At 38.5% G+C, this 12,146-nt stretch overlaps 1 long non-coding RNA gene across 1 annotated transcript in view; it reads left to right on the plus strand.

Moving 5' to 3' along the window:
* Positions 1–717: 717 nt before the first annotated feature.
* The window catches only part of LOC126933721 (uncharacterized), a 44,929-nt gene continuing 33,500 nt past the window's right edge, over positions 718–12,146 (plus strand). Inside the window, exon 1 of the long non-coding RNA XR_007718718.1 lies at positions 718–811. This is a non-coding gene — a long non-coding RNA (uncharacterized LOC126933721). The remainder of the gene's footprint in view (positions 812–12,146) is intronic.

Here is a 12,146-nt window from a genome sequence, read left to right on the forward strand (position 1 = left end):
TCAGCATGTTAACAGAGTTTGTATTCAAGTACCGGGATTCAAAAATCATGTGCCTCTAAGAGGAAATGTACAGTTACGGTGGCTCATGCCTGTAATCCCAACATTTTGGGAGGCTGAGGCAGGGGGATTACTCGAGGTCAGGAGTTCGAGACCAGCCTGGCCAACATGGTGAAACCCCATCTCTACTAAAAATACAAAAATTAGCTGAGTGTGGTGGCAGGTGCCTGTAATCCCAGCTACTCGGGACGCTGAAGCAGGAGAATAGCTTGAACCCGGGAGGTGGAGGTTGCAGTGAGCCGAGATCATGTCATTGCCCTACAGCCTGTGGGACAAGAGCGAGACTTCACCTCCAAAAAAAAAGAAAAAAGAAATTTAAAATATACAGACTGCATGGGAGAGAAAGGCTCTCCCGTCCTTCTTGTTCCCCCAACTATTATATATACATAGCTGCAAAATGAATTCCATCCTGGGAGATTTTTCTCAATTCATTTTATCTTTGACAGGGAAGGGTACCAAATTATTCCATTTGAAGGAATGGTACAAATGACAGTAGACTGGTACAACTAACAGGGTAAATATGTATCGGCCCCATGGCCATGGGGAAGCCAGTCTAGGCTTAGCTCTAAGTCATCGCTGTCTCCTGGGATGCACATGTCACAGACACTTGGCCCAGCTGGGGCGGGGCGGGGACAGGGAAGGGGGACTAGGAGGACCACCCCAACGGGGCAGGGAGGGGCACTTCCGTCTCGCGCACCCAATTCTTGGCACCTGCCTATTCCTTCAGGTCGTGAATCTCAAAGAGGGCACTCATGTGAGTATTGTTTTTGGCTGCGGCCAGTCTGCGCAGTTGCCGTAGTGATGGGTTCACACCGTTTTCCAAGTGTGAGCGGCTCTGCAGCTCTCCCACCCGGCCAGGCCGGGCGCTGGGCTTCCTCCGTCTCCCGACGCCCTGTTCCGTAGCTTTATGGGTTTCTCAGCTTGTTTCCTTTCCTCATGATACTGGTGAAGAAAATACTTGGGAAAGTTCCTCCAAGTCACCGCGTCGTGGTCAAAGTAGTAGGTCACGGACAAGCAGAAGGAAGGCTCCTGCGGACCGGCGGTTGGTGGCGCCACGGAGCCGAGCCCTGGCGCAGACGAGGACGATAATGGCGACGGTGGCCGGTCCCCTGCGGGGCTCTGCGAGTTTGTGGGAGGCTGGCTCTGAGCGCCCATTCCGCCCAAGCTATAAGAAGCAGGACACCCGGCCTCTCTCTGCCAGGAACGTCTGACCTCTCCACTCCTTTTTACGTTCTTCAGTTGGGGATTCTAGATATGTGGACATTGACCTATCTTGGCAAGGCTGAAGCCATCAAAGCCTCATCAGCCTTTACTGTGGCCTTTTCAGCACTAAGTACCAAGAGCACGGTGTTGCCTGACATAATGGCTCTGGGGCCTGGATATTGGCTTTGTTTCCCACTTTGGCGGTTGTGAGGCCAGTGCTTAATAGTCATGCATGTCCTATCTCTGGGATGTTTCAAATTGGAATATATCAGACTTGGTATTGCAATTTCTGATCCCAAAGAAACTATCTCCCTTTCTGAGACTATTTTAAAAAACTGAATTCCACACCACCAAGATTTTGCTAAAAAAGATGTTTGGTCTTTAACTTAAAAATTTGAGGACTTGGGACCGGGGCACAGTGGCTCATGCCTGTAATCCCAGCACTTTGGGAGGCCGAGACAGGCGGATCACTTGAGGTCAGGCATTCGAGACCAGCCTGACCAATATAGTGAAACCCCATCTCTACTAAACATACAAAAAATTAGCTGGGTGTGGTGATGCGCGTCTGTAGCCCCAGCTATTCAGGAGGCCGAGACAGGAGAATCACTTGAACCTGGGAGGCAGAGGTTGCAGTGAACCTAGATCGTGCCATTGCAGTCCAGCCTGGGTGACAGAGCAAGTGACTCTGTCTAAATAAATAAATAAATTAATTAATTAATAAATATTGAGGATATGGACTTTTAAATCAAGAGGGCAAATTAATTGGAGTCCAATTGGCATTTGAATTTTGGGGCATTATCTTGCAAGAGGACTTAACCATTTTCTCTTGGAATTTGATAAGCAGAGAGTGTTTCCTTCCTCGAATTGGTTGTCTTTACTATTGTGGGCATTTTTATTATTAGAATGTTTTAATGCCATTGTGAATTTCTGGAATGCTATATGGGTGATATAGTTGGTTGTAATTTGGGATGGCAAATTGATTAGGAAATAGATTTTTACTCTTCCGTACAGAGAGGCTTTGGAGCTGATTTAGGTAATACATTGTTGCCATCCATTTTAGCGAAATCTAAAGTGACTACCAGTCGTTCAAGGATGATTCCCAAAAAGCAGTGGTTGGTAATGGACATGCAACCTAAGAAGGTCTGGTAGGATTTTCCTGATGGACCACTGATTCCATCTTCCAAAGAGGACAGCCATATTCTTGCTTGACTACAGGATTTGTGAAAAAGCTTAATGGGTTTTGAATAAAAATAGGAAGGAATTTTATGGGGGAATACTTAATTCTCACTCTTTTTTCTCCCTGTAAATGAATCTGTTTGTCCCTTTACTCACTTCAACCCAGGGCAGGGGAGTGACATATGCTGGTAAAATTGGAAAGAAGAAAAACATAAACTTGCTTGCTTAGATCTATCACTTCTTCCTCTTAGAAATGAAGTAAGCTGCCTACTAAGCACACAAGTTGTTCAGCTTTTCCAGAGGTACTTCCTGCTTTCTGCTACCTCTGACCATGAGAGAGACTGGGTGGGTAAGTTTGTCTAATGCTTGGGTTCAGTGTTAGGTGTCTATTTAGTTCTCACAACTAAGCTGTGACCTTTAATTTAGCATTTAAAGTAAAAGAAATAGCCGGGCATGGTGGCTCACTCCTGTAATCCCAGCACTTTAGGAGGCTGAGGCAAGTGGATCACGAGGTCAGGAGTTCGAGACCATCCTGGCTAACACGGTGAAACCCCGTCTCTACTAAAAATACAAAAAAATTAGCCGGGCGTGGCGGTGGGCACCTGTAATTCCAGCTACTGGGGAGGCTGAGGCAGGAGAATGGCATGAACCTAGGAGGCGGAGCTTGCAGTGAGCCAAGATCACGCCACTGCGCTCCAGCCTGGGTGACAAAGCAAGACTCCGTCTCAAAAAAAAAAAAAAAAAAAAAAGTAAAAGTATTTCACTCTTCATATGTCATTCTGTTTTACTGATGTTCAGAAACTAAGTGTTAAAGAAAGATACAAATATTTTTGTGGGGTGTGGTGGGGTGAGGTGTCTTCTCCCACAACAACTTCATTTCATTCATTATTCTTAAAATTTAAAAACAAGCAATAGTTTTTTCTTAGTAACCTGATGGATGAAGAGGCTTTGTCAGTTAAGAAAAAACAGTAAGAAAGTTTAATACCCATGGAAATTCACAGTACATGAAAGTGTCAGCATCACTCTGAGGACAGTGTGTACATTTACATTAAATAATTATTCATTTGCTAATATTGTGGAATTCTTTTGTAGCAGATGAGAGTAAAAGAAAGCCAAATTAAACTCCATCCCTTGCATTATGCATTATAGCATTAGGAAAGAGCATTTTTTTTTTTTTTTTTCAGAAAATACTCAACAAATAGGCTCTCTTTAGTCCTGGAGATTCTGTAGTAAGAAACAGAATAAAATCCAGTAAAAATTAAAAAATTTTTTTTTATTCTTTGTCATCACCTTTAATTAATGGTATATAATCCTCAATTTTTAAGTACATAGAATATGTTTGGCTGAACTGAATGTTATTATTTTAATTCCCTTTGCTAAGCTCAAAGAATGCTACCAATCCTCTTCTGTCATTCTGGAAATTTTTGCATACTTGCCCTTAGTCACAGTTCTTCTCAGAGCTATTTTGTAAAATATTATGTATCTATAACTTAAATTATACCTAAAATTTGAACAAGAAAGAAAGTCAGAAATAAGAATAATTTTAGATATTATTTTTCACGTATCTGAATCTAATAAGCCCTGTTTAGAGCCACAGCTATCTTTATCAAGGTACACACTGTTTTGCTTTTATTATAACATCAACTTTATAGAAGTATAATTGTAATATAATAAAAAGACCCATTTAAGCAAACACTTTGATGAGTTTTTAATTCTAACCCACGTACTACAACCACATTCAAGACACAGATCATTTTCCTCTACCTAAAATTTCCTTAGGGCACAAAACGTCTTTGTATGTGTGAGTACACATGCATTGATTTACAATGAAATTATAATAACATGCCATAAAAGTAACTTTTTATGTGTGTATTGTTTATCTATTAGATTTTTGAATGTAATTTTATTTTTGAGGGGTTTGTTCAAGGGATTACAACATATATTCTTTTCACAGTCTACTTAGAATGAATATTTTACCATTTCAAATGGAATGTAGATACCTTAAAATCATGTTTCTTTTTACCTCACCACCCCCTTTAAGTTTTAGTTGTCATAAATTACATCTACATACATTGGATATCCCAGTACCCAAAGCAGTACTTTTTGTTTTCTACTGTAATGTGTATTTTAAAGAATTAAAAAGGAGAGAAATGGGCTTATTTATCTACTGAAATATTTAGCATCTCTGTTGCTTTTCCTGCATCCCCCATGTTCCAAGTTTCCCTGTGCTATCACTTCCTTTTGCCAAAATAACTTCTTTTAACATTCTTTTGGATTACATCTGCTGGTGAAAACTTATCTTAGTTTTTTCATTTAAGAATGAGGATGTCTGTACTTTGTCTTCATTCCTAAAGGATGTTTACACTATATGTATTCTGTGTTGACTATTCTTTTATTTTGGCACTTAACAAATGTTCCATTACCTTCTGGTCTCTATAGTTCCCTCTAAGAAATCAGTAATAATTTGAAGAGTCATTTTTCCTTGCCTGTTTTTAAGCTTTTTTTTTTTTTTGTCCTTGGTTTTCAGCATTTTTATTACAATTTAATTACAGCATTTTCTTTGAAATTTTCCTGGTTGGGCTTTGCTGAGCCTCTTGAATCTCTAAAGTTATGTCTTTGCCAACTTGAGATGATTTCTGCTTTATTTTCTTTAAAATTTTTCTTCAATCACATTCTTTCTCATGGTCTTCTGCAACCTATATGACACCAAATTTAGACCTTGTTATATTGTCCTACAGGTATCTGAAGTGCTCTCTCTTCAATTTTTAAAAAATCTCTCGGTCAGATTAGGTCATTTTTATTGATCTGTCTTCAAGTTCATTGACATTAATTTTACTATTGAACTCATCTAGTGAATTTTTAATTTTGTTTATTTTGTTTTCCAGTTCTAAAATTTCCAGTTCCAAAATGATCATTCTTTTTAATATCTTACTTCTCTGCAGAGACTTTCTATTTTTCATTTGCTTCAGAAGTATATGCCCTTTGTTGTTAGAGAAACATTTTAATTTATTTGTCTCTTAAATTTAACATCAGGATCTATTTGGGATTGCTTTGTCAATTGTCTTTTCTACTGAGATTTTGTCAGAATTTCTGGGTTCTTTGAATATTGATTAGATGTTGATTGTATTTCAGATACTTTCAAAATTGTGTTATGAAATGTGGATCTTTTTTAAATCCTATGGAGAAGGTAATTAGTATTTTTATAGTAAACCATTGGCCCAGTTAGGTTGAGGCCGGAGTTCCAAACTGCATTGATTCCATTAGTTGTTTTCAAAACTTTTGGCAGTGCTATTTGCATCTGTCTCAAAATGTATCCAGCCCAGAGGACAGTCTTAGACATCAATGGCAATCTATTGCTTGATTATTTTCTGAAAGCTCCCTGTATTTTTTTTTTTTAAGGTCAGATCCATGCATGTGCAGCTCAGGGGAAGCCTATGAATTCACCTACATCTTTACGAGATCCCCTTCTCAAGTATCCTCTTCTCTGCTCTTTTCTCAATACTCTCTAGCTTCATACTTAAACTTTTCAGAGTTTATTTAGAATGAATATTTTACCATTTCAAATGGAATGTAGATACTTAAAGTCATATGTTTCTTTACTTCCCCACCGCCTTTAAGTTTTAGTTGTCATGAATTACATCTGCATACACATCTCCCTCTTCCTTCATTGTCCTTTGTATAGAAAACTGACCAGCCTCCTCGCTCTGCTGTGTACTTTCCATAAGGGGAGCTAAATAAAAGAAAAAAACATAACAAGAATTTTTCCTACACTTTATGGCTTCCTTTCTACTCCTCAAAGCAGAAGGATAGGGGATTACTTTGGAGCTATTTCTGTCTACACTTCATGTGTAGTTCTGAGAAGTGCACTGCCTTTAAGTACATATAAGCTGGGAAATATGGGAGGAAGGGAAAAATACACATGATCAGTTCATTTGTACATTGAGTTTTAACTTCTTTCCCCAATTTACTCGCTACTGTTTTCTTTACAAAGTCCTCAGATGGTTGCATACAGTGGGAGAGACAAGATGCCATGTGCTTGCTCTAGATGAGCCATATCTGGGGCACCCATAGTTTTAAAATAAGATTTATGTGTCTTCTTTTAATGTGAATACTGTAGAATCACCCTTATATGTCCAAATTCACTTGTTTTAAAAAGGATAATGAAAAACAGTTTCTCCTTTTTCCTCTTGCTTCTTACATACCATCAAATCTCTTTCCTCTTTGACAGAAAAAGGAGGCATACTTAAACAGGATCTCATCACACTCTTTCTAGAACAATAATTCTATTTTTAATGTGTAAATACTTCTCTATCCTGGTAATATATTTTTCTGGGAAGTACATAAAAGAAGTGTCCATACTTGGTAGCTCTCTCTACTTTCTTTTTTCCCCTCATATTGTCAAAATGAGAGAAGTCAAAGAGGAATAGTGAGATAACTACAAATATTAATGGCTTTCATAGAAGGATTCAAAATGTGATTCCAGTGGTATCTTCTGTAGGGTTAGTGTAAGTGAATGTTTATCTCTGTTCAAAAATAAAATAAACTACACCAAACATAAATAATACATTTGAGATGGTGGCAAATATTCAAATGAATTGTGGCTTGGCCCAGAGTAGACTCTGACAGTAAGAGCTATACCTATGCACAGAATAACTTAGGCAACCACCCACTAGACTCTTAACACCATCTACCTACCATCCCCTTCTTTGCCTTTACTCAAAGGCAAGTGAGTTGATGATGCTTCATTGTAAAGAACAAACTCTAGACGTTAATTGTTTGAATACTATATTTTTCCACAACACTCAAGGGCTTATTCCAATGCCTACACAACATGAGTTTCCTATATTCTGCATTAATTGTTTTGTGAAGCCAAAATAAAATCCGTTTTCCTTTCTCTTGTCTTCTACCTTTCCTAAATAGCTTCATGCCAAGCTGGAACTTGAAAGCAGGATTCCTATTTCCAAAGCAAATTTGCTTTCCATCGTGTTAAGTTGATGAGCTACTAGGAACAGTTCCTCTAGCCATCTCTGCATGACTAAATCCTAATTTATTTTTTCTAGTAAAGCCCTGATTTCGTTAAGTCATTCCTTGTTATCCTACAGAAATGTGGGCAGTGGAACTAGAACAAAGCAAATTCTATCCTAGTTTTTCCTCTGACCAACAGTATGACTTTGAATAAGTTCACTTGACTTCTCTAAACCTCATGCCCTCATCTGTCAAATCAGAATGATAAGGGGACCTCTCTCATAGAGTTGTGGCAGTGACCCAGCAGTAACTCTGTTAATGCTAGCTGCTTCTGCACTTACCACAGTCAGCCTTTTATTATGGTTGAATAGATATGTTTTCCTTACATGGTTATAGAGTTCAAGGACATTTAGACATTACATACACCATTTTTATTCTAGGTAAAAATACTGAAGCTTAGAAGCTCAGAATGATTTTTTCCTAAATGGCACAGATATAGTTAGTATGACAGGAATTAGCCAGGCTTTAATGAAGTTCCACTGTTAAAGGGTGAATATCGTGGTATTCTAAGAGGATAACAGAGGAAGCTCAGTAACCCATATAGCAAGGAATTCTTAGTTGCCTGCTTGATTTTAGCCACCTGCCTTTCTCCTTCCTGAACACAAGGCAGGGGGCAGGGGAATTGGTTACAGAGAGTAAAATGGCATCAGGGCTTATGCCACACAAAAAGATCTGGTGATTCTCCTTAATTCTGATCCAGTAGGCTTGCAGAGCCCTTCTTAGAAGTGAATTATTTTAGCGTTAATAAGAAGTCAGGCCGAAGATATATTAAATTCTTACTTTTCACTTGTGGTTGCCATGTCATCCTGTATGCTGACTTGCTTTAGCTTAGTAACCTATTTTTCTTTTTTTTTTTTTTTTTTTTTTTTTTTTTTTTTTTTAATTTATTTATTATTATTATTATACTTTAAGTTGTAGGGTACATGTGCATAACGTGCAGGTTTGTTACATATGTATACTTGTGCCATGTTGCTGTGCTGCACCCATCAACTCGTCATTTACATCAGGTATAACTCCCAATGCAATCCCTCCCCCCTCTCCCCCCCTCCCCATGATAGGCCCCGGTGTGTGATGTTCCCCTTCCTGAGTCCGAGTGATCTCATTGTTCAGTTCCCTACCTATGAGTGAGAACATGCGGTGTTTGGTTTTCTGTTCTTGCGATAGTTTGCTAAGAATGATAGATTCCAGCTGCATCCAAGTCCCTACAAAGGACTCAAACTCATCCTTTTTTATGGCTGCATAGTATTCCATGGTGTATATGTGCCACATTTTCTTAATCCAATCTGTCACTGATGGACATTTGGGTTGATTCCAAGTCTTTGCTATTGTGAATAGTGCTGCAATAAACATACGTGTGCATGTGTCTTTATAGCAGCATAATTTATAATCCTTTGGGTATATACCCAGTAATGGGATGGCTGGGTCATATGGTACATCTAGTTCTAGATCCTTGAGGAATCGCCATACTGTTTTCCATAATGGTTGAACTAGTTTACAATCCCACCAACAGTGTAAAAGTGTTCCTATTTCTCCACATCCTCTCCAGCACCTGTTGTTTCCTGACTTTTTAATGATTGCCATTCTAACTGGTGTGAGATGGTATCTCATTGTGGTTTTGATTTGCATTTCTCTGATGGCCAGTGATGATGAGCATTTTTTCATGTGTCTGTTGGCTGTATGAATGTCTTCTTTTGAGAAATGTCTGTTCATGTCCTTTGCCCACTTTTTGATGGGGTTGTTTGTTTTTTTCTTGTAAATTTGTTTGAGTTCTTTGTAGGTTCTGGATATTAGCCCTTTGTCAGATGAGTAGATTGCAAAAATTTTCTCCCATTCTGTAGGTTGCCTGTTCACTCTGATGGTAGTGTCTTTTGCTGTGCAGAAGCTCTTTAGTTTAATGAGATCCCATTTGTCAATTTTGGCTTTTGCTGCCGTTGCTTTTGGTGTTTTAGACATGAAATCTTTGCCCATGCCTATGTCCTGAATGGTACTACCTAGGTTTTCCTCTAGGATTTTTATGGTATTAGGTCTAACATTTAAGTCTCTAATCCATCTTGAATTAATTTTCGTATAAGGAGTAAGGAAAGGATCCAGTTTCAGCTTTCTACTTATGGCTAGCCAATTTTCCCAGCACCATTTATTAAATAGGGAATCCTTTCCCCATTTCTTGTTTCTCTCAGGTTTGTCAAAGATCAAATGGCTGTAGATGTGTGGTATTATTTCTGAGGACTCTGTTCTGTTCCATTGGTCTATATCTCTGTTTTGGTACCAGTACCATGCTGTTTTGGTTACTGTAGCCTTGTAGTATAGTTTGAAGTCAGGTAGCGTGATGCCTCCAGCTTTGTTCTAAAACGCTCAATAAATTCGGTATTGATGGAACGTACCTCAAAATAATAAGAGCTATTTATGACAAACCCACAGCCAATATCATACTGAATGGGCAAAAACTGGAAAAATTCCCTTTGAAAACTGGCACAAGACAGGGATGCCCTCTCTCACCACTCCTATTCAACATAGTGTTGGAAGTTCTGGCTAGGGCAATCAGGCAAGAGAAAGAAATCAAGGGTATTCAGTTAGGAAAAGAAGAAGTCAAATTGTCCCTGTTTGCAGATGACATGATTGTATATTTAGAAAACCCCATTGTCTCAGCCCAAAATCTCCTTAAGCTGATAAGCAACTTCAGCAAAGTCTCAGGATACAAAATTAATGTGCAAAAATCACAAGCATTCTTATACACCAGTAACAGACAAACAGAGAGCCAAATCAGGAATGAACTTCCATTCACAATTGCTTCAAAGAGAATCAAATACCTAGGAATCCAACTTACAAGGGATGTAAAGGACCTCTTCAAGGAGAACTACAAACCACTGCTCAGTGAAATCAAAGAGGACACAAACAAATGGAAGAACATACCATGCTCATGGATAGGAAGAATCAATATTGTGAAAATGGCCATACTGCCCAAGGTAATTTATAGATTCAATGCCATCCCCATCAAGCTACCAATGAGTTTCTTCACAGAATTGGAAAAAACTGCTTTAAAGTTCATATGGAACCAAAAAAGAGCCCGCATCTCCAAGACAATCCTAAGTCAAAAGTAACCTATTTTTCAAGTAGTTAATACATTGATGGTAATGCAGAGACCTTTGTGAATATCTTTTGGCCACTGGGTTGAGACAAAGTGTTCATTTTCTGATTCTGTGGTGCACAGGCAGAAAAGCGTAGGCTGTGGAACAGATTTTCCATGCACTGCTGCTGCTCTGCATTATTGAACACGGGCTCAGCCGCTTGGCTTTTCTTGGGCTTTTCATTTTCAGCAACAGAGCCCCATTTTACTTCTGTTTTTTTTTTTTTTTTTTTTTTTTTTCTGGTAATCAATAAGCTGCAAAAAAAATTGCTGAAACCTGATTTCTCTCCCAGAGTACTTTTTTTCTGTGGATGCTTCAGATTCAGAGGGACTGGAGTTTCCAATGAGGATTGTTTTGACTTTTAAAAGAGGAACTGTAGTTCTGCTCCTGAAAATAAAGGAAGTTAACATTTCAAAGTAGGTCTCTGAACAAAACATCTGCTGCAAAAACTTTGTGATTGCTTTTTAAAGAATATATCGGGAAGGCCAAGAATAAGAGAAGATGAGGATATTAGGGGATGGAATCAGTCCTCCTTCTATTCATAATTATTTAGTGTATGAAGACAATCTACACCTCTTCAGCCTTCTTTTATTTTATATCTTTAAACTTCAGCAACATGACCTATAAATTACCCTACTCCTTTCAAAATCTCTTTTCAAGGGAAGATCTAAGAAACTATTTCATATTAAGATTTAAATGACTGATCAAACTTTCAATGTTATTCTTAAAGAGGAGTATCTGAACTTAAATAGATAACCCCTCAAGCCAAATTAATGATGCGTTAGTGGTGTGTTTAGAGCTGCATTCTTATTTATTATTTGACAGAATTAAAAGGTCTCTAAAATCGTGTGTGACTGCCTTTGTGTAAAACTGTACTAGATTTGAATCATTGCTTTTCCTGACAGCTTCTTCTAATGAAATCTTCCTCATTAACTGCAGGAACAATTGCAGAATCCCACTCCACTCCCTGTAATCATGTTGGAACCTGGGAAGGAAATGATCCAAGATGTCTTTTATTATAAAGCTTGACAGTAATCACATTGTATAGCCTGGCGTCCTAGAATGAGTTGGGTCAAACAGATTCCTTTCTTGGGAGGAATCTTCATCCCTTTTGTCGCTTCCTCCAGCAATACTGTCATGTTCAAGAGAGGTCAGACACTGAGGCAAATTAAGTTTATCATTACTCTCTCTCTTATTTTTAACTCATTGATTTCTTTTGCTGAGATTCATTCCCATGACAACAACATAGGCCACTTGGGTTAAGAGCTCAAAAGAGCAATGAAACTTGAGAGGATCCCTTTTGTTTTTGTCCTGTTTGGTACCATTTCCAGATGCTACTCACTGCCTTATACGTCACACTGTCCCTGAGTCCTCAGGATATCTGTGATAAATTTTGAGATCTTTTTATTTCCTTGCCCAGTAAGAAAGGGCACTTTGTTTTTTCTGATATGGAAAATATTTTTACTTTCTCAGAAGCTTTTGTTTCCCATACTTGGATTAACGTTACTAAGTTATAAAATCTGTGAGGACAGGATGCGTCAAATGCATCATACCCTCCAC

The sequence above is a fragment of the Macaca thibetana genome, chromosome 13 (assembly GCF_024542745.1).
Source record: "Macaca thibetana thibetana isolate TM-01 chromosome 13, ASM2454274v1, whole genome shotgun sequence".
In the NCBI taxonomy this organism is placed as follows: domain Eukaryota; kingdom Metazoa; phylum Chordata; class Mammalia; order Primates; family Cercopithecidae; genus Macaca; species Macaca thibetana.